At 39.8% G+C, this 23,834-nt stretch overlaps 1 long non-coding RNA gene and 1 other non-coding gene across 3 annotated transcripts in view; one reads left to right on the top strand and one right to left on the bottom strand.

Moving 5' to 3' along the window:
* LOC135180494 (uncharacterized) overlaps nucleotides 1-23,834 on the top strand; it is a 132,166-nt gene that overhangs the window by 15,997 nt on the left and 92,335 nt on the right. The window lies entirely within an intron of this gene.
* On the bottom strand, nucleotides 14,587-14,774 carry LOC135181160 (U2 spliceosomal RNA). The gene has a single exon (XR_010304767.1). It is a non-coding gene; the product is annotated as a U2 spliceosomal RNA (small nuclear RNA).

The following is a 23,834-nucleotide window of genomic DNA, read 5'->3' as shown; positions in this document are numbered from 1 at the left end:
TGCCTAGACCAGGTTGCACAGAAACACATCCAGGTGAGTTTTGAAAGTCTTTAGGGAAAGAGACTTCACAGCCTGTCTGTGCAACCTGTTCTTGTGCAGCCTGTCCTGTGCAGTGTTCTGTCACCTTCTAAGTAGGCTTTTCAGTATGTTTAAGTGAATTCTCCAGTGTTCCAGTGTGCATCAGCTGCCTCTTGCCCTTATCACTGGGCATCACTGGAAAGAGTCCAGCCTCATCTTCTTGAACTGTGTCACCCTTCAGATATTTATAAAAGCTTCTCAGTCTTCTTCAGGCTAAAGAACTCCAGGTCTCTCAGCCTCCCTCTAGAGAGACTTGGACGGCTCAATAGATGGACACAGTCCAGTGCCATGAGTTTTAAAAAGTCAAAGTGCAGGGTTCTGCACTTTGGCCACAACAACCCCATGCAGCACTACTGGAGGAGGCTCAGGGGAGACCTCATTGCTCTCTACAACTACCTGAAAGGAGGTTGTACCCAGGTGGGGACTGGTCTCTTCTCCCAGGCACCCAGTGACAGAACAAGAGGACACAGTCTCAAACTGCATCAGGGCAAGTTTAGGCTGGACTTTAGGAAAAAGTTCTTCATAGAAAGAATGATTGGAATGGGTTGCCTGGGGAGATAGTGGAGTTACTATCCCTGGAAATGTTTGAAAGGAGGCTGGGTGAGGCACTTAGTGTCATGGTTTAGTTAATCAGAAGGGTTAGGTGATGTTTTGGACTTGATGACCTCAAAGGTCTTTTCCAACCTGGTTAATTCTATGATTCTGTGATTGTCTCATAAGAGAGATGCTCCAGTCCTCTAATCATCTCTGTGGCTCTACACAAAGGGCTACAAAGATTCAAGTTGTGTGTTAACTCTTCAAAAACTTCTGAAGTGTGTAAAATATGCATGCTGAACAGTGAGAGTTGTGACCTATTTTATTGCTGCTGCTGCTCTCCTCAGGCAGAATCAAGTGCCTGAACTGGTAAGGTACTGTCAGATGAATCAGTCCATGACTTGTGGCATAGATACTGAAGAGCAGCTGTAAAACTTGGTCTATATGGAAGTAGTGTTTGTGAGATCTGTTTTAGTCTACATTGAGTTCCAAGTTTCACACAGGTCTGAGCAGATGGAAGGGAGTGTGGGCACAGGAGCTGACAGAGAGATTGGAGAGGAAAGGACAGTGGCAGCTGGGAGGGAGGCAAGATTAGATGACTCCATAAAGTTTTGGGTGCAGAAAGTATGCACTGCTGTTGAATTGTATGTTGTGATGCTTGCTGCTTTTGAATCCTCCTGCTGTGGGTATAAATTGGAAATCACAGTTTTCTGCCAACTTAGTATGATGATAGTGATTCTCCCAACAACTAAATGTCTTTGTGACAAATACTGAGGATTCAAAAAACCCCCAAATTGTTACAACAGCCTGGTGTCCTGTTTTCCCCCTCTGGTCTGTCAGAAAGCAGGTGTGAGGAACAGGGACAAGCAACTTACATTGGGATTCGTGGCTGAAATGCACCAAGCCTGTTTGAGCTTATCAGTGCCAAGTTTAATAGTCTATTGTGAGACTGTGGATGAGACACATCTTTGGACAAAAATTGGGAAAATTATTGTCAGAGTGGAATAGAAATAGGAAATATGGTAGTGTATTTTCAAGTAACTTCTCCATGTTGACAGGGGGATTACATGAAGAAATCAACAATATGACATGACCTTAAAATTACAGAACATTTATATGTGTTTTTACAGACATCTGCTTCTTTTTGAAACAACTTCAGATTCTTCAATTCCTTTGGGTGAGGAATCTTCATTCATTGTACACTTCAGCTGCTCTCCATTTGGAATGGTATAGATGAGTATTTGAAAGTAAATGTAGATCATCCTCTCTAACATGTCAGGGTTTGTTCAGTCTCTTGATATCACCTTCTATTTACCTTCTATTTAGGTATTTACTTTCTATTTTAAGTGCTACATAAGCAGAAAAATGAGTTTTCTGTTAGTTTATGCAGGAATAAAAGTGACTTGGACACCCAGAGCAAAAATAACATGATGTACTGTGGATTTGACCTGTCTGGACTGGAATACTTTCCATTCTTTTACTTTCAATACCTACTTTTAAGATTTCTCTTATGGCTGCCCTTGAAGTAAAATGAATCCAACCATTCTCATGATTTCCTGTCAACTCCTCAAGGATTTTTTCCCCCTTTCCCATATTTCAGGAAAGAGCTGGTAAAGGAACTATCATAGAAAAGAGATTTCCTGTTAAGTATTTCTTTGGAGTGAAGCTAAATCAGATTGTCTCCAAATAGCTCTGAATTTTAGAGATACATTTTCTAAAGAACTTGAAGTGCATGGCTTTTATCCCTTCTCCTAGTGCTGGATTAATGCACGGTCTAAAACTGTATTTAGCTTTTGATTTCAACTGCTCAGCTGATGCTGGTTGCCAATATCCTGTTTTCATTTAGTCTTCAACATACTGCTGCCCCTCTCATTGTGATACCATTGCTCGTGGTATCTGTTCAGCCATGAAGCTCATGGGTAAGGATGCAAACAGGGATTCAGTAAACCTTTCCATAGAGGAACAGAACAGCAGTTGTTGTCTTTGAAACGACTCATGTAGACTTCATGTATAGCCATGAATTCAAAGTTCAGCATAGAGTTCTGATTCTAACACATGCTCTGTGCACATGTGCTTAGCAAGTCTTTTTTTCTTTTTCAGGTTTATTTTGGCCTAGTTCTATGAACATTGTTTAGAATAAGTGGATAGGTGAAATATTGGCAGTCTTTGGATTGTGCTCCTGGAGGTTTCATTTCCACACCAATTAAGATCTGGTAATACCTTTAGCTAGTAAAAGGGAACCTCGTAAGGAGAGGAGTGCATCAGTTTAATGTTCATATGGTAATTACCTATTTTGGGGTGACATTTAATGAACTGAAGTTCACTGCTGTTCATTTTGTCCTTTTGTGTGGGGATTGCTAGAAGAGAACATGTACTTAACATTTTAGGATGTGACAAAGGAAGAGAAAATTATACCCCTTGGCTATGCTCTTTTGCTCTTGTATTTTTACCAAGGTGAAAATGTAGTATACGTCAGATGCTAGCTACAAGGTACATCTACAATACTTTTGTTTTGCACTTGCAGAGTTTCAGAAGCATTTCTTTGGTGGGTGAGAAAGTTTTTGGCACCTTTCCTTAAACATTTGCAGTTATTTAGACTGCACAGTTACTTCACAGCAGACAGTAACTCAGCTGACCTTGGTGAAATAGGAAGGAGAGCAGGTATTCGATTACAATAGATTTCATTATACTTGGATTTCAATGCAATCTGTAGATGAAGGGTTTGTGAGTTGTTTTATTTTACTATTTAATATGAAAGCAGTTTCAACACATCCATGGTTTTAAAATGGGAATAATTATTTTGAAGAGTTTTAATACAAGCCTTAGTTTTAGCAATGAAAGCTGGAGTTTACCTGCTGCATTTTTTTTTTGTCTCTTCAATTCAGCATTTGAGAGTGGACAGGGAGTGGGTGTTAACAATAGAACATAAGGTTTCCAGCATCTTGGGAGGATGTAATGTGTATAAGTCTTCATGGAAAGCTAGCAGTAGGGAGGGAAATTACATGCAGCCTTAGTTCAATACTGTGAGTCTGTGTATTGTAAAATGAATGTACAAGAAAAAAGTGAGCCCATTGTGTCTTCAAGTTACACTAATGTATATAAAGCTTGACATAAATTTTCTCTGCATTTTTTTTTCTATGTCTAGAAATCTTTTCATGAGGTAAGCAGGTCTCCATTTTAAAACATCAAGAAGTTTGCACCTGAGTAAACATAAATAGCAATAAATGAAGGGAAAATATGTAAATAAAGAACTTGGATGCTGATAACAATGGAGCTGCAGAGGCTTGGTTAACAGCAGTTCCCCTTCTTGTAAGATGCAGTGCAGAATAGCTAGAAGCTCTTCAGGGAGGCTCTCTTGTGCTGCTGAGAGGAAAGAAGGGCTGTTTCTTTCAGATAGCCTCATGAGAAGTGAAGCTTTATTGTGATTCCTCCAGTATATTGCCAATAAAAATGCCCAAATAATTTTAGGAAGTATCTTAAAAGTTAGACCTTTAAAATGCATCATAGGTCAGATTTGCACAGAGGAAAAGAGGGAAGAGTAAGATGATTGGACCAAATAATCCAAACTGATGAGCAGGTGGGTCTCTCAAAACCACTAATGTTCAAACAGTTATTGGTGTGGCCCATTTTCCACTGACTATTATGCTTGAGTCTCTAGGATATTACAAGGACTACACAATTGTTGATGAAAATGAGTTGGATTAGTACACTGGGAAAAATTACATCAGATAATGATATCTGTTTCTTTTCTTCTTTTTTTTTACTCTCTTCTTTTTCCTCCCCTTTCCCTTTCCCCCTTTCCCCTTTCTCCTTTCCCCTTTCCTCTCTTTGTGTGGTGTTGCTGGGTTTTTTACCCAGTTCTGTGTACTCTTCTACAGAATGTTTTCTGAACTGATCATAACAGCAATGTCTGCTGTTGAAATGAAGCACCAGAATCTCAGTCTAGCATAAATGAAGCCAGTGAAGTTAGTTTATACTTCAGTTTATACCAGCTTGAGGATCTGTCTCCGTTTTCATTGTTTTGACAGAGATTTTATATGAAAAGAACAGAGGCCAACAAAAGTGGCTGCCATTTGAAGAAGAATCTGCAAACAAGTCTTCATGAGGAACTGTATTATGTGGACTGATTTGTGTTTGAAAATCATCAAATCTTCTGAAAGTCCAACCAAATTAATTGTCACAAATTTGGATCATATTCAGCCATTTTTGTCTAGATGAGATTTTTATTTTTACATAAAGGCTTTCCAATTTGTCTAAAATTGGAGCTTTCATCTTAAAATGTAACAAAATAACAAGGAAAATATTTACAGGGTTATACCCAAATTAAGTAGCAAAGTTTGCTTTGATATGGAATCAATTGCTCACTATGTTCAGGCACTGGAACAGGCTGCCCGGGGAGGTGGTGGAGTTTCCATCCCTGGAGGTGTTTAAAAAAAGAGTGGCTGTGGCTCTTAGGCTATGGTCTAGTGATTAAGGATGCTGAGATGAAGGTTGGACTGAATGATCCTGGTGGTCCTTTCCAACCATAGCAATTCATAGTGATTAGATGTTGTTCTGAGGGATTTGGTTTAGTCAAGGACTTGTCAGTGTGAAAACAATGATTGGACTCAATGATCTTGAAGGTCTTTTCCAATCTAAGACATTCTGTGATTCTGTGACACATTTAACACACCTGTCATAGCAACACAAGAGGAAGAACTTTCAGTCTTCGAAGACAGCTCTATGGAAGAGCAGTAGTGTAATATGAGGTGCTCAACATGCAGTATTTCAACTGAAAGTGATATTGTGGAACAGAAATGTGACACATTCTCATCTCTAAAGAAACTATTGTACCAAAAGGGCAAGATCAGACTCCCTCTCACTCACATTAGAAATTTTGTTATTAAATGACTCTTCAGAGTATCTTGCAATGTCAAAAATCAAAGGTCATAAAGCTAGAAGACAGGGTTTATTTATTTTTGTCCTGCTGCTCCAACTGAAGGATCAGAAGCAATCAGAGTCCCAGTTCTGTTTGGTCCTCAGCAAGTCTCTGCTATTTATTCTAGAAGGAACAGAGAGGAGGGAGGATAAAATAGCCATGATTTTCTGATTGCTGATCTTTTGAAGTTTTTGATCACTACTTGATTTTTATTTCTCTGTTTTGCAGGGGGAAGGAACAATGATTTAGAGAAAAGGACAGGAAGAAGTGATTATGGTGACAATGCGAGTGACAGACAGAATCTAGTAGCAGTCTTAGCTTATAATTTCCTGTCTACTGTTGCTTTAATGTTTAAGTTGGTTTTAATATTGTTCAAATATATATGTTTGCTTTTAAATTTATATACATATATATTTTTGTCTTCCCCCCCCATTAAAAAAAAATGTATTGAAGAAACAAACTCAGCAGGTGTTTAAGTTAGTGAGTATAAAGGCAACCATGCTAGGGATTCTGCAAGTAAGTGGTTGAATTTCATCAGCCAAAGTGAGTGCTTATGGACAAGGAGGTAGTATGTGCTTTGTATCAATATACCTTGCCTAGGATACAGTGGTCTTAGGGTGTCATTACAGGCTGATGTGCTGCAGGAATCTTGGGGCTGTTATAATGTGCTACAGTATTGTAGCTACTGCTACCCTCCTTTCCCTCCTTTCATTGCTCTGAGCTCTCAGTAATTTGTGGCTCATGATGGAGGCTGTGCCAGTGTATTTCTGTATATATATGCACATATTTATGTACACATAAGCAGGAGTAACTCTGTGTGGTATGTAATTGATTTACCTCACTCCTGCTGTTAATTTGCAGAACTCATGGCCATAAGCACTGAGGCTAATGGATCAGAGGTTCCTGAAACAATTATACTGTCATGGTTAAATCTCAGTTGTGCACAGGTGGAGGTTAGGGAAAAAGCAAAGCTTTGCTCACTTGGTTAACAGTGAACGTCTACTTGCTGGCTGCTAGGTCTGAGTATTTTGTTACCCTGTTTTGTACTTGCTCTATGTGTCTGGGTGAATTGCCTGAAAATGAAGGGTAAAGTGGGAGTTAAGACTTGAAGATTTGCCTCCCAACTGCATCTTCTGAGCATCATGTGAAATCATGTTATTTGTTGACTGCAAAAGTGGTAACATGGGCTAAGTTTTGAGTGGAGTCAGCTCTTTTGCTCTTAAAAATAAACACTGGCATTTCCAGCTTTTCAGCATTTATCTTGAATCTTCTTATTTGGTGTTAATCTTAGAGCATTGTTGCCTTATTTCAGGCTAGGACCTTGGATTTCTGGGTTAGCTTCTTCATAAGAAATTTGAAAGAGTAGTTCAACCACTCAGATGTCTTCAAAGTCATGGAAACAATGACAGCATTTCTAACAACATCCCGAAAGCTGAAAACATGATTCATAGAGTCTGTTTGTTTGAAGGTGGATAACACAGCTTATTGTACCAGCTGCAGAAGACCTGGCTTGCAGCCTTTGGTTAATTTGTCAAGATTATCTGTTTTGATTTTTGCTTTAAAAGATTTAAAATTAGCTCTTTCATGTGGTCTATATCCGCTTCTATTATTTATATAAAAGTTGCTTTTGAACAGTGTGAGCACAAAATTACACCTTAAAATTTAGCTCTTTATGCTTATTGCTACTGTCAAACATTCAAAACCAGTAGTTAAAAGAAAGGTAAAGAAAGAAAGTCTCAAATATGAGCTAATGGGAAACTTTAATGGTAAACTAAAAGCCTGAAAGCAGGCTCATGTAATGACAACTATTACAGCAGGGAATGCTGATCAGTGATGTAGCCAAGCTGGTGGCTAGCTACAGCTTTCTTAAGACATTAGAAAATGTATCTTTTATTCTGCTCTAGAGGAACCATTTTAGACAAAATTGCTCAGAGGCAATGGCTGCAACAACATGGAAGCAAATGGAGAGCAATCAGTTTGTGGCTAGGTAACAGAGATAGGCATTACTGGGACCCCCAGATAGCTGTGCTGACAAACATGAGTTTTACATGTGGTGCAAGGGAATGTACATCGTTACAAGTTGCATATTACAGAATGGTGAATGGAAGTTCTTTCATAAAGAGTTTTTCTAAACCTTGTTAAATGCTGACATTTCATCCTTTTAATTAAAACCAGCTGGTATTTATGGCTGTGTGTAATCAAGAAATGGAAGGTTTTATACACCTTTTTATACCCTGACATGTGGTGAGGGGAAAAAAAAAAATCACTCTGTCTTTATCCATGTGCATCATCTGTCAGAGGGCAAAGTTTGTCCATTTTCCACGTGCATGTAGCTTTTCATTGCCTGTGTAGTTTCTGTGTGCACCCACATTGCTCAGATGTATCTGCTTCTCAGTTGAACCTAATCATACACTATTAGGAGATGAGTACTAATCTAGTGGCCTGTGTATAATAGAACAACTGTGCATGTATTGTAATGACATATTTAGCCAAGTGATCTTACTTGTCATCTTGTGCTTCTGCTGTTGCCAGTACTTCTGGAATGCTATTACAATATACATTAGCCAATACATGGTTCATGCCTATTCCCAGGTCCCCATCTCTACTGCCAGCCTTTCTGTTTGGTTGGGATAACAAGTTCTGGTGTTTTATGCATGTTTAGTTACTCTAAATATTTCTCATTCCTATTTAACTTCTATTCTAAAATTGTCTTTCTCCTTTTGTTGCTGCACCTTAGTTCTACACTGTAATCCTCTCCTCTTCTCCCCTCCTGTTTTTTTTTTTCTTAATGCATACATTTATGATCTTTGCAAACGATCAACTATTGCTCTCCCCAAATGCTAAAGACTCATTGATAGATGTACTTTAGGATTTGAAAGGTGAAAAATGGAATGTGCTTCTTGATCTTTTGGCCAGTGCAGGTTTTAAACATCACAGAAGTGGCATATTTAATCTTTAGGGATAAATGTGAGCCATTACTGACTTTTCATACCCAGGGCTGGTTATGACTGAACTATTAACAGGTCTGCTATTTGACTAAAACAATAATCAAATGTAAATGGGAGGTAAAAAGAAATTAGCTCAAAGTGTAACAGGTAAAATGTGATCTTCATAATTTGTAGAGTAGATTTTAATCTATGCTTTTGGCTGTGCAGTCCAGGAGACTTGTGTTCCTTATGGGTTAAGGATAAAGCTGATGATACTGAGATTCGAAGCAGAATGTTTAATTTTAAATTAGTAGAATTTCGTGCTGGTGCCTTAGTAAAAGGACATTGCCAGATGTTGTTCACATAAGTGAAAATCTATACATACTTGTCTCTAAACCTAGGTTTTACTTTAGATACTCCAGACCTCCAGTATCATCCCATTTTTATCTTTACCAGGCTGACTGAAGACCTATTTGACTTTCTTTTGGGGCTAGGATTGGCAAATGCAGATGCCTGCTGGAAATGTCACAAGTTGCTGCCACGCAAGAGCTTCCTGTGCTTGTTAAAGTCAGCAGCTACTAAAAATACATGTTTCTACGTGAAGAGACATTTTAATGGGGAACTAGAAAAGCATTAAAATATCAATAACCCCTTATGTGTGCTGTTTCCAAAATTATTCTTTAAAAAACCCAATCTATTGATTCTGTAGAATCATAGAATCAGCCAGGTTGGAAGAGACCTCCAAGATCATCCAGTCCAACCTATCGCCCAGCCCTAGCCAATCAACTAGACCTTGGCACTAAGTGCCTCAGCCAGGCTTTTCTTCAACACCTTCAGGGATGGTGACTCCACCACCTCCCTGGGCAGCCCATTCCAATGCCAGTCACTCTGTCTGTCAAGAACTTCCTCCTAACACCCAGCCTATACCTCCCCTGGCACAACTTAAAACTGTGTCCCCTTGTTCTGTTTGCTGGTTGCCTGGCAGAAGAGGCCACCCCCACCTGGCTACAACCTCCCTTCAGGTAGTTGTAGACAGCAATGAGGTCACCCCTGAGTCTCCTCTTCTCCAGGCTAGGGATATATCCCCTAAATTTATAGTAATTATTTTCCAGGGTGCAGATAAGGAAATTCAGCTACTAGTCTTGTTTAACGCCACCATTCTGAACCCCTAATGGCAAGTGAGGGAAAACTAACTCTATGACTTAATGACTCCTCCTAATTTTCCTTGGTGAGTTCCAAAATTAGGTTCCTACTTAAAGAAAATGCCAGATTATATATCTAAGGAAGCATCCTCAGCAAGCAACACACTGGGTAAAGGTGAAATTATGATTTTTAAGCATTTGGTTTCTTTTAATGTAGAAGCAGAATGTAAAATATTTTATAGCACCCTGGATAATCAACTTAGTCAGACATTTCCTTTGGTATTTGTTAGAAAACAACCATTTCTAAGCAATGTACTGGAATACAAATCTGCCAAGCAGGTGTGCTGACTGGCATTTCTCTTGTATACTGGAAAAACAATTCTCCTTTAAGGGGAAAATGCAGTATTGATCTTACTTAGTTACTATTCCTTCCCCATATTTAGGCTGACTAGAAATTCTAGGTGCACTATAAGGTTAATTGTATCTATTCACATAGCAGTAAGAATATGTGATTAAACTAATTGAATAAATTTTAATTTGGTGAAGTACCTTCCTACTTTGCATACATCTTAATTGCTTCAAGTTTTCTAGAATCTACTTTGTGCTCTTCCAGAAAAAGTTTGAATTCCTTTTTTTTTTAAACTACTGCACTATTCTTATTTAAGAATTCTGTATTTCTTTATGGATTAGGCTCCATCTTTGTTGACTGGGTAAGGGGAGATGGATATTGAAAAAGCAGTTTGTGTGGGATGCTCACTTTTCCCTAGCATATATTGATTTAATTTTTATCTCTGTAAGAAGACTAATGCTTGGGAGTGGGTTTCTATTCAAAGGACTACTGTTTAGTCCTGTGAAAAATGTCAATCAGATTGAAATGTAATTTAAATCCTTAGACAAAGATCCTAATGAGTTTAGTAAATTGAGACTCTTAACCTTAGACAAAACAGTGGGCATAAACTTCATCAAGATTTCTTAGTCTTTGCCTCATGGAAACATCACTACAGAAAAGTTATAACTGGATTCTCCATATGATGAGAACTCCAACCAACATATCTCTTGGAGTAAAAACTCCAACCAGCATATCTCTTGGTGCAACTATGTCCAAATGCAAATTTGTTCATAGCACGCTCGACTTCAAGGTTTCCAAGAGCCCAGATAAGCTTTTCAGTGGCATTAAGATGGTCTTTAAATGTGGATGTCTGGACTTCAGTCTTTACCATCAATTCAGATAAGATGGACTTGAATGGACTTACTGTATTGTTTACCCATCTGCACAACAATTGTGTTCAGGAGCAGTGTTATAAGGAGAGAATTGGCAGTCAGTGCTAGGGCAGAAAAGACATGTAAAGGAACTGCATTTCTGTGCAATATACCAATCTCAGACAATGGGAATGAATAATTACCATCTTATACAGCTTAGTTGCAAAAGGTTTGGCTGCTTGTAGAGGTATTGTCTGGAGGAATCCAAGAATCATCACTATTATTTACGCAGGGCTGTAAGTATGAATGCTTGTGACTAGCTTTAGATAGAAGTGCCTTCTGGCTGAATGCTGAAGGCCCTCTGCTGAGAGCTGCACACTTGCTTACTGGGAAAAATCATCCTCTTTTTTTGGTGTGTATGTGTGTTGTGAAGGCTTTTTAAATTAGAGGTTTCTAATTTCAATGTGCATGCTTCTATTTGGCCTTGAAATTACACAGCAGTATCAGCTTTCTTTGGGCTGGAATTCTTGCTCATTAACTACTGCGCAAGAACAAGGGAATGTAATACTAAAATATAGTCAGTTCCTCAGCTGGCATAAATCAGTGCAGTTCCACTGGCTGCCCTAATTTAAATCCAAATTTGACGAAATAATTTCAAATTGGGTTGGAGAATGAATTAAGTCTATGTAAAAAATGAATAAATCCTTGAGTGCCTAAAACTGAACTCTAATTTTCCAGTAGAAAGGCATCAGCTGCTACCTTGTACATTCTCAACCTCCTGTTAGCTGCTTATGGCTCAGTAACTGACACTGGCTTGTAAGCAGACACTTGGCTACTCCTTTGGCCAACAGAGAAGAAATTTTGGCTGCTGGCTCTCTTGAAAGAGCAGAGCTATAAAATGAGGAAGTAATAAACAAGATGATTAAGTTAGGGTTGCAAAATATTGTAAATAGGAGCATATTGGCCTTTCTGCTGTTTGTAAAGCTTGTTGTATGTTGACTGGCCAGCTTCCTGGATGTCTGTGTTGCCTTTACTGTTTAGGTGTCTAAGGGTGATGTATAAGAGTGTGAAAAACAAACTATTGGTGACCTTTTGTGTATACTAAAGTCTGAAGAAACCTCAATTTTCCTGAAAATGTTTCCTTTCAGGCTTCTATCTGATTTTCAGCAATAGTCTCCTCTGTGCAGTGCTTGCTTCCAGAAGTCTCAGAAGCTTAGGGTAGCACAGGAGAATTGCAGTGAGCGGTACTTAAGAATAAGACTTTTAATCCATTTATTTTTGTACAGCTTCTGGTTCATCTGAAAATTACAGGTGTCTCTGAAAAGCAATTATTAAATCATAGTGTACCTTGCTAGAAAATGCCATGCCAGGAAATGTGAGCGTTTGCCAGGAATGATTCACAGGCATGACTTGGTGTTTATGTCAGAGCTTTGTGCTTCACAGGTGTATACTGGCTTGGCTCTCTTAAAGCCCTGAGGAGCTGAAAGAGATACAGGCTTCTGTAGGAAATTTTTTACCAATGAGTAGGAGATAGGTAAGCATTGAGGGATGACGAGTGTGCTGGTAAGGGACCTGGAAAACAAGCCCTGTGAGGAGAGGCTGAGGGAGCTGGGGTTGTTCAGCCTGGAGAAAAGGAAGCTCATTGCTCTCTACAACTACCTGAAGGGAGGCTGTAGCCAGGTGAGGGTTGGTCTCTTCTCCCAGGCAGCCAGCAACAGAACAAGGGGACACAGTCTCAAGTTGTGCCGGGGAGGTATAGGCTGGATGTTAGGAGGAAGTTGTTGACAGAGAGAGTGATTGACATTGGAATGGGCTGCCCAGGGAGGTGGTGGAGTCGCCATCCCTGGTAATGTTTAAGAAAAGCCTGACTGAGGCACTTAGTGCCATGGTCTAGTTGATTGGCTAGAGCTGAGTGATAGGTTGGACTGGATGATCTTGGAGGTCTCTTCCAACCTGATTGATTCTATGATTATATGATGTTTTCCCCATTCCCACCTAGGAGTGTCCACCTGTATGCAGTTCCACTGGGTTTGTGGCTTAACAGATGGCACTAACTAATGAAAAGTGTCCATTTAATTAGTTCATCTAAATACATTTATTACACTGGTGGACTCTCCCAATAAAGTTTCAGTGACTAGGATTTCTGTTGCTGGCTTCCAGCAGCCACCATCTGTTTGGTGGCAGAAACTGGCTGTGGTATCACTGCATGTATTTCCCACTCCAGTGGGCTGGAAACAGGTTTAAAGCGTGGGGAAGGAGGGGCGGGAAAGGTCTCCTGGTTACTGCCTACAGCAGTTTGAAAGATGTGGTATTCCTGATTCCAGACCTAGGATTACAGCAGCTTATCCTGCTATCTCTAGCAGCAGTTTTGGAAAGCAGCTTTAGAAATAATGCTCATTTCCTCCAGCAGCAATTGCTTAGCATTTGAGAGTATCTTCAGTGCATTTGCTAGGACTCTCTTAGGCCATTGACCTGTTTCTTAACTGAATACTGAAAATCCCTCTATTTTTAATGGCTGATAGAAAATAATCTAAAATAATTAGAATTAGAAATGTCATGTCAGTAATGTTTATTCTGGGAGCACAGGAATTTGTATGCTAAAGAAACCTCACTGGCTGCATAATAAAGGGAACCACTTAATGGCAACATTCAATTAAAAATTAAGAGGGCTGATAGGGAGTTGGAGCAGTACAATGGAAGATTTGCAAGGCTTTATTGCCCATGACTAGTTTTATTTATGTCCTCTTCATACTGACAAACTAGTTCAGTGAAAGGGATAATTAAACCAGGGGGAAATGACAGAAGAAACATAGGCTCCTGATGAGACAGGAATTGTGGGAATTCAGCATCCTTCAGGATAATTCTGAAGGTAAGTGTTGTTCACCTATTCAGCCTACTTACAGCCCTTCCCTGGTCTCCTCCCAAAACCTCCCTGCTTCCAAAGCCTTCCCAAACTCTAATTATTTTTTTCTTCAAGCTTCAAGGTTTGTTTTTAATGGAGGCTTTTTGCAGAAAAGGGCAGTGGAACTATTAGATCTTATAGTTTTAATGATATGTTGGACTGGATGATCTTGGAGGTCTTTTCCAACTTGGTTGATTCTGTGGTTCTATGATTTCTCAATTGTCTTGATCTGAAAAAGTCAGAACTCTGAACTATTCAGAGAGATTCCAAGTCATTGTGCCTTTTACCTCTCTCCTCCTCCAAGTAAATACAGGTATACAGTTTATTTTCTGTTTTCTGTGGTTTAATTTTCTTGTCCTCAAGATTTTGCTGAAATGACATGGTCACAAAAATTAGAAGAGCATGTCAGCCATAGAGCAACATAAAATATGTATTTGCAAGATTAGTAATGACTATTTTATTTGCTGTAGGTAGAATTCAGGTGAGAAATTGCATTAAAAAACTTCAAAAGAAGAATGCTTAGATAAATTAATGGAAGACATCTAACAGGAACTGCTAAACCAGAAAAGAAACCTCTGGTTTTGGAAACAGTAAAAGTGGAGAATCTGGACTATAAATATACTGTGTTCTAATACTTGTTCCATGGCATCCACTGTTAACAATGGATATCAGTAACACAGGTTTATTGAATTGGTATATAAGATGATTGATATAAGATAGCTTGGTGTACTTTGATTTGTTTCAGAGTAACTTTGGTAATATATGCATATATATAATCTGATGTTTAAGATAGTACACTAAACCAAGGGCCAGTGTCTGATCATAGAATCATAGAATCAACCAGGTTGGAAAAGATCATCCAGTCCAACCTATCACCCAGCCCTGTCCAATCAACTAGACCATGGCACTAAGTGCCTCACCCAGTCTTCTTTTGAATGCTTCCAGGGATGGCAACTCCACCACCTCCCTGGGCAGCCCATTCCAATGCCAAATCACTCTTTCAAGTGTATCAGATATTAAACTGATAAGAACAGCTGCTACACTTAATCTTAGCCAAAAGGCCAAGAAGTGATAACTCATACTGGCCAGTCTCCATTTGCTCATGCCTAGAAGAGTGGGAACAGATAGTTGAAGGTGACACCATATTAAATGGCTAAAAGCAAGATTCATTAGAGGGTGTCTGTCTTCAACCAACTGTTTGAAGAAATCTCTAGCGATCATGCAAACCTCTAGCAATCATGCAAAGTCCACCAAGGTCAGTCATGCACTTTGTGTGCTATGAAGATCTTCCAGAGGATATCATGGGTTGTGATTATGAAGGAGAATGCAAATATAATTCAGACACCAGTGAAGATGCTATGTGAGGACCAGATTCAGGGTGGAGGTGTCAAGACTGAAATCTATCTTCAAGCAAAATTTAGCTAGGAAGAGCTAATGGAGGCCCCCTTGAGTTGAAGGAACTGTAGGGGAGAAGCCCAAGTGAATTTCTTTAGCAGTTGTCTGTTGAAGCCACAACTACTCATAAGGCTACTCATTCATCTGAATGAAATATTTAATCTGAAATGTTTTTCCCAGCTCAAATTTAATTTTTGGGAGAAAGGAAGTAAAGTGCTGCTCAGTCTCTATTATAGCCCTTAGCACAATATGAAAAAGGTTAATCTAGGTGATAATTAAAATAATTGCTCTGTTAATTAAGTAGACTGAGATTTTCCTGTATAGTACACTTGCAAGGCTTATTGTCTAGTCTGAGATAAATATCTCTATACCTGGTTTTAACAAAGATACGAAACAATCTGTTTTGTCTCATTGAGAAACAACAAAGGGAATAAAAAGACTTGGTAGTTTGCTAACTAAAGCTCATTTTTTTTTTTTGTGACATGGGAAAACTCATTCTCATTGAGTTCTACTTCAGACAGACAAGACAGCACAATTACTGTTTTGAGATTTTTGTTTATTTATTTTTAAAATTAAACTGAATTAAAGGTGGATTTTGTGTTTTGTAAAGACCAAGTTTAAATTAAGTGTGATGTACAGAAAGGAAGATTTCAGAGGGAGAGACATTCATAGCAGGAACAAAAATGAGGTGCAAATGTGCATAGTGCAGATGTCAATTTACTGAGAAAGCAGTGGGCTGAAGATCAGATCTGTGTGATGAGAGAAGCAATAGGGAGAGAGCTGCAGGTGAGGACTGATTTCAACAAGATCCTATAAGAAGAGAAGTGTGATGACAATAGTGCTAAGCACTAAAACAGAGAGCAAAAGACATTAATTGTGATTTGAAGACCTGGCAATCCATAGGTAATAATCTTGAGAGTTTTCAGACAGTCTTTTTCTCAAGCCTCTAAGGTTCTGCAATTTAATTTAAAATAGATTTTAAAATAGGATTTATATATATATATATATATATTGGTGAAAGACAATGAAGTTAGACCTGTAATCAGTTACTTTTCATGGTATTGAAACTGCTAAGATTCTTGCTGTTGCTGTTAGATTGCTGTTCCATCTTTTTGTATGATGTGTCTTTGCTGGGGAGTCTAGCTTATAGGAGCATCTTTGGTTTTTATTGTGTTGCCTCAAATGCATAGACTGAGTTCAAGTGAAGTTGAGGCATTTTTTCTTGAGCAGGTTTAGGCTCAAGATTAAGTGACAATAAGATATGGTTTTGGCTGGTCTCCTGGGCATGAAGGTCCATTTGCAAAACTCCTTGCTGAGAAGAGTTTGCCTCAAAGTAACTCAGAAGGCAAATACTGTGGTGTTAAAGCAGAGTATCATAGATCATAGATCATACTAGATCATAGATCATACTAGACCATAGATCATAGAATCAACCAGGTTGGAAGAGACCTCCAAGATCAACCACTCCAACCTATCCCCCAGCCCTGTCCAGTCAACTAGACCATGGCACAAAGTGCCTCATCCAGGCTTTTCTTGAACACCCCCAGGGATGGTGACTCCACCACCTCCCTGGGCAGCCCATTCCAATGGCAAATCACTCTCTCTGGGAAGAACTTCCTGCTAACATAATTTTAACCCAGGAGGGTTCTGTTCATCCAAAGGACACATACATATAGCTACAATCCTGAGCTCCTCTCATGCTCCTTCTAACATGTTGGAATAAATTTGTAGGCCTTTTCTCCGAGAGTAAATATCTTTCCTTACCCCTAACCTTGGAGTGGTTTCTATACAAAATGTGCCTAGAAAACCTGACCAAGTTAATTCTTATGTTGCATATGCTCAGATTTTCCCTGTTGCTATCACTAGTTGAGCTCTGAAGATTGTGGTGGCTTGTGGAAGTTTTAGTTGAAATTGCCTGCAGTTGAGGAATATCTGAAGATAGGAGGAGCTTGCAGTCTTCTTCACAAATCTGCAGGAGAGCTGCAGCAGTCTCTCTACTCCACTCTGGTGAGACCCCACCTGGAGTACTGCATCCAGTTCTGGAGCCCCCACTACAAGAGGGATGTGGAGATGCTGGAGTGTGTCCAGAAAACGGCAATGAGGATGCTCAGAGGACTGCAGCACCTCTGCTATGAGGACAGACTGAAAGAGTTGGGGCTGTTTGGTCCAGAGAAGAGAAGGCTCCCAGATGACCTTCTTGTGGCCTTCCAGTATCTGAAGGAGGACTACAAAAGAGCTGTGGAGGGACTTTTTCGGCTATCAGGTAGTGACAGGCCTAGGGGGAATGGAGCAAAGCTGGAGGTGGGGAGATTCAGCCTGGCTGTGAGTAGGAAGTTGTTGAGCATGAGAGTGGTGAGAGGCTGGAATGGGTTGCCCAGGGAGGTGGTTGGAGGCCCCATGGCTGGAGGTGTTTAAGGACCAGGCTGGATGAGGCTGTGGCCAGCCTGATCTAGGGTAGAGTGTTGGTGCCCACGGCAAAGGGGTTGGAACTAGATGAATCTTGTGGTCCCTTCCAACCCTGATTCGGTTGTTCAAGTTCAGAAGATCTCTGGCAAGGATTCAACTCTGCTAATTTAGCTGCTCCATATAGTAGATGATGTAATCTCTGATGCTGTTATCAGAAATACCACGTCTGCAACTTGAGCAGCTGTCTGAGCATTTAATCACGGTAACGAAGGTTACTGGATTTTCTTCTGAGAGTCACTGAAGCCCTCTTGTACTCAAATACCTGTCTCTGCTTTTAAAAACACTGCGTCTGGATTACATAATAGAAACAGATCTCAGTCAGAGGACAAATTCTGAAAATTGAAATCTTGTTCTTTATGGCAGTGTGAAATGTATCTTTTGTTGTGTGAGCTGAAGCTGGACCGAAGTTTCATTCTCCTTCATTCTGAAAATGAGTGAAAAGTCATCATAATCCTTGTGAAATGTCATAAGAAATGTCATTAAAGTCATCAGCTTTCTATGGAACAACATCTTTGGATAGAAATTGCATGGACAGAACTCCTCTGTGCAGAGACATTCATTACTATTCCAGCCTGTGTATTGCATGGTTTTATAGAGTCTTTGTGGCTTGATGTTTTCCAACTGATTAAGTTCCTCTGTGAAGGAGCATAAATCAGCAATATACAGAACAAAATGAGGAGGGGAGAGAATGTTGAAATGGGTTGTGAGAGCAATTAAAAAAAGTCATAATTACAATACAAATTGAAAGCCAGTGCAATGATATACTTTCCTCTCTCTTCATCTGGGTTACCTTACCCTCTTCTTTCTTGCATATTGTCTATTTTAGTTATAAAGTATGCACAAGAGAAGTTAATTTTAGCTTTCATGAGTTATGGTTGTGCCTTTCATTTTCCTGCAGATGTTCTGCACAGCAAGATGGGCTTGTTGAGTCTGTTGCATTCTGCCCACAGAACATTACTAACATGCAGCTGTACAGAAACATCTGGGTAGCTTAACTTGAAAGCATTTTGATTGTGTGCATGTGAATTTCTTTCTCTGGCTGTATAGGCATGTGTAGTGCATTCCACGAGCCACTGCTTCTCTGGTATGAGTAGCAAAGGACTTTGTCTTGTTTCTGTAGGTTTTTTTGGTGTTCTTTTTGTTTGTTTGTTTGTTTTTGTTTTTTTTTTTCCTTCCAATTAATGCTTCTTGCCTCTTGCAGTATGGCTAGAGCACACATGAGCTTTTATTCCTGGAATGGAGGAGTGAGGGGAGAAATGGGAAGTTATTTGTTCTTACTTTGGACATCTACAATTACCTGAAGGGAGGCTGTAGCCAGGTGGAGGTTGGTCTCTTTTGCCAGGCAACCAGCAACAGAACAAGGGAACACAGTCTCAAGTTGTGCCAGGGGAAGTATAGGCTGGATGTTAGGAGGAAGTTCTTGACAGAGAGAGTGATTGGCATTGGAATGGGCTGCCCAGGGAGGTGGTGGAGTTGTCATCAAGAAAAGCCTGGCTGAGGCACTTAGTTCCATGGTCTAGTTGTATGGCTAGGGTTGGGTGCTAGGTTGGACTGGATGATCTTGGAGGTCTCTTCCAACCTGGTTGATTCTATGATTCTATGTGACTTTGAAAAAGGATCTATACCTGTGGATTTGTCATCTAAGATACAGCAACTGGTGTCTGCTGACTGGTGTGCATGGGCTCACGCGATTGGTGGTGTACTGAAATGCTGCACTAGAACTTAAACGCATGCAACTTATTATTGAAGCATCAAGCAAGTTGCTTGCTTCTGCCTTCTTTTAACATCCCCTCCTATCCCTCAGGTCTTCCCCATCTTCTTCCATATAACCTTTTCCCAATGTTAGCACTACTTCAGACTTCCTAGGCTTTTGAAGCTTCTATGTCTTTTTTTTTCCCCCATTCCAATGCATTCAATGTTGTAGCTTCCATGGAACATTTATTAGAAACTTCACTGAACCTATATGATTTAACCCTTTTAAGTGGAGTAGATCTGAATGCTACATCCAAAATTCTGGAGGTCTTATGATGTATTTGGCTGGTTGCTTGGAGTGCTTGGCAAAAACCATCCTTTAGGAGTTTTGTTACACTTGTCACCATTTTTGCTTTGAGGAGCTTCTTGTCTTAGCATAAACACAGCTAAGTTTCTTCAGGACCTGGAAGAAGATATATCAGCAACATCTATTTTTTTTTTTTCTACTCTAGTGAGCAGCAATTTGACTCACTCAGATAAAGTTAACTGGGTGTCTTGTAACAGGGCATGGATATGATTCTTTTCTGATCAAATTTGGTCTAGCTCTTACTGAGCTTGGGACTGTTTTCTGCTGATCAGGGAAAACCACAACTCTTGTCCTGGTGTGGGTTTTTTGGTGTGGTTCCATTTTTTTTCCCCAATTACCCTCTGAATCCTAATTTAATGCTATAATGTTGTATAACTACTCATTTCCATTTTTTTTCCTAGGTCATTGTGGCTAATGGGAATCCTGAGGTTAGATTTCTGGCTGTATTTCAATAGGGTATAACATCTTTTACTTTTTCATCTGTTTCCAGGTCTTTAATAATCTCCTAATTATACAGCTTATAGTTGTGCTGTCAGGGAAATCTGGTGACTGAACCCATTAAAGATTTCTGATTTAAGCACCTTTGAAGGCTTCTGTTTTTTATTGCTCTTGTGTGTTTGCACAACCAGAAGTGGCTAAAGCCCTTGACTTCCTATTTAACTTCATTGTGAGCTCGAAATGGCTAATAACCTAATTAGATAGGCAGAGAAAGGGCTGCCTTTAGCAAGTTCTACTGGTAGACCTATGCAGCAGAGCAGATTATGACATGCTTACTCTACTTGTGGTTTTATTTGGACAGATGCAAGCCAGATGTGAACAAGCAGATACTGTGCTAGCAAGCCTCCTCTCTCAACTAATGCCAGTTTATTTTGGCTAAACAGAGACTGGAGATGAAGTGAGCAGAGGATGTGCAGATTTACCTACCTGTACTTAGTGGCAGGAGCTTTCCTCCTGATGGAGAAACAAAGTTAGGTTTATCAAGAGGTAGTAGATAAAATGCAGCAGGCCCTTGCTCATTAAGAATCAATTACCCCTGTTTTCTATGTATGTGTTTTTTTTGCAGTAATTACTCTTTCCACTGGGTTTCAAGATGTAGGAATTGTATCAAGGGCTGTAAGAAGGCTTTTGTGTTTATTATTACTCCTCTATATGGGTATATTCTCTGAATCCATTTTATTAGCTACTGCATGCTTTTCATGGTTGGTTACCTATCCAGTGCTGCTCTGCATTCATATAATTGTCTATGATCTCACACATTTCCAAACATTGCTGTCCACTGGATCAGAGGAAGTTACATGAATAGGAAAACTTCCTACTTTGCTCCTCCTGTTGCTTTGCTTTTATTTTGTTTTTGTGTACACTGAATTATGTTAGAGGCTCTACAGTAAATATCATCCTTATGATACATAGAAAGATGCAATTAATCCAGAATTTTGAGTAGTTCATGTGTCAGAAATGCAGCCTTGAAAGCCAGTTTAGACTTGCCTTGAATAATCAGCCTAAGCCATTAGATAGAAAATGTTTAATTGCTAAAGTTCAGACCTGTCCTTGGCAGTTTGATGTTTGCTAAACACTAATATCACCATTAATTTACCATGTTGGTGCTCAGAGTTGCACTCATTAAATCATTGTTCTAATGAGCCAGAAGCATCACAGAAATGAAAAAACCTTTTCATTTCCGTACAACTTGTGGCTTAATTTTATCTAAAAGAGCTGTATTGAACTAGTGTCTACTTAGATTTGCACAGGCAAGATAAAGGCTTATTTACTTTGTTTACTAAAAGGTCCAGGAAATCTAAGAAAGCTGAGTGGATGTTTTGCTATTTCTGTCAAGAAAATACTTTTCTTGTAACTACAATCCTTCTTTTCAAGCTAACAAAACAAAGTGCTGTCAGCACAACTTTCATGAAGTGCATTTTAAATTGAAGGAGATGTCTTAGAATAAATAAACAGTTATTGACTTTATTTTTCTTTGAAGGCAAGACCAACATTCCATCACTAGGTTGACTGACCCTCAGAATGGTGGCAATGGCAGTTTGTCGTGGAATCTCCTTCAGTCATTGTATATTATGTGTTTATTTGGAACACTCATTTCTTAGTTTTAATTTTTAAAGTTTTTTTGTTTGTTTTTTTCTTCTGGTCATCCTGGTGAATGATAAGTTGCCTGAGCAGGTAGTAGGGTAGGAGCCTTTCCTTTTGTCATTATTTGCAAAGAAATTGAGAAAGATCACAGAATCATAGAATCAGTCAGGGTTGGAAGGGACCACAAGAATCATTGAGTTCCAAGCCCCCTGCCATGGGCAGGGACACCCTACCCTAGAACAGACTGACCACAGCCTCATCCAGCCTGGCCTTAAACACCTCCAGCCATGGGGCCTCAACCACCTCCCTGGGAAACCCATTCCAGGCTCTCACCACTCTCATGCTCAACAACTTCCTCCTCACGGCCACTCTGAGCCTACCCACCTCCAGCTTCTCTCCATTCCCCCCAGTCCTGTCACTCCCTGATAGCCTCAAATGTCCCTCCCCAGCTTTGTTGTAGGCCTCCTTCAGATACTGGAAGGCCACCTGGGAGCCTTCTCTTCTCCAAACTGAACAGGCCCAACTCTTTCAGTCTGTTCTCATAGCAGAGCTGCTCCAGCCCTCTGAGCATCCGTGTGGCCCTTCTCTGGACACACTCCATCATGTCCACATCCCTCTTGTAATAGGGGCTGCAGAACTGGATGCAGTACTCCAAGTGGGGTCTCAGCAGAGCAGAGTAGAGGGGGAGAATCACCTCCCTCGACACTTCTCCTGATGCAGCTCAGGCTCTGGTTGGCTTTCTGGGCTGCAAGTGCACACTGCTGGCTCATCTTGAGTTTCTCATCCAGCAGCACCCCCAAGTCCCTCTCCTCAGGGCTGCCCTCCAGCCAGTCACTGCCCAGCCTGTAAATATGATCTTTATATTGAGGTTTTACCAGCATCTGTGTGAGATGCTGAACTGAAATCTGGATTTGGGCTAAACCCACCTTTTGTGAAGTGCTCTCAACTGCAAAAGTGATGTCTTGTAAGCTCTCCTCATGGCAAAGGTAACTCGTGAAAAATGAGGATTCAGTAGTTCCTGAAGCTGCTCTAGGTTATATAAAATTGAAAGTATATTTTTTAACTTGGATTTCCAGCTTAGTTCTACAAACAAACTCCAAAAGATTGTATTTTGAATCCAGAGATTTGTATCAACACTTGGTCTCCTTATCCAACATCTTGGAGGGGGGGCATTGATGTTAGTGTGAAGTTGCAGTTCATGACTAATAGAATGCTTATTGTTCTTTGACAGTTACTTATCAGATACAGTGAAAGTTTATGTACCTGGAGAGGCCCCGAGGAGGCATTCTATGTTAGCAAGGTTATTGCTTTGCAAATGTTCAGAATAAGATGAACTTTATCTGTTTAAAGTGATTTGGCTCTTGGCAATCATATCTACATAAACTGTTTCCTTGAGCTCCTGTTGTGGGACAAACATTGTTATCCACTCTGGACTCTTGTTCTTTTTTTGGCAAAGACCCTTTAAGAAGTCTGAGACCAGGGTCTCTCTGTTTTATTAATGGAGCAGGGTTTAAATCCTGCTTGACCTGTGAAAATCTGACAGTCTTACATGCGTTAGTAACATCCAGATTGGATTAGTGTAATTCTTGTTTTGTAGTTCTGCCAGCATCATCATTCAGAAATTACTGCTTCAGAACACAGTAACGAGAGTGATCTCTGGTGCTGCAGAAATAAGCAAGCTAAACAATCCAGACATCTCTCTTCAGAGGCTCCCAGCTCTGACAAAATTGGCTGGAACATCTGTTTTCTGTCTTAAACTCTTTAATGATTAAGTTCCTAATTGTTTGACTGGGTGTCTGTGTAAACACAGACTCAGCCATTTTTGAGTTAATGCTGGACTTCTGGCACTAAAAAGCAGTACTTGATAGATAAAATACAATCAATTTGGATGAATTGCTTTTTAAATAATGCCTTCTTTGCTGTGAATTTTCTATTACAGTGTGCTAAATTTGTTTCTCCTTGATTAGAACTAGTGTAGCTGCTCTGTTAATTGTGCATCACCGATTTTAGGATTACCATTTTGAAGAGTTGCAGTCCTACTTTGGGATACCTTCTTAGCTGTATTTGAAGTCTACAAACTCTGTGTCGGAGTTTGGTGTTCTTTATTGGACAGGACATATGAGGAGCCTGT

Source organism: Pogoniulus pusillus, chromosome 1, assembly GCF_015220805.1.
Source record: "Pogoniulus pusillus isolate bPogPus1 chromosome 1, bPogPus1.pri, whole genome shotgun sequence".
Taxonomy (NCBI): domain Eukaryota; kingdom Metazoa; phylum Chordata; class Aves; order Piciformes; family Lybiidae; genus Pogoniulus; species Pogoniulus pusillus.
This window is presented reverse-complemented; position numbering and strand designations above follow the sequence as displayed.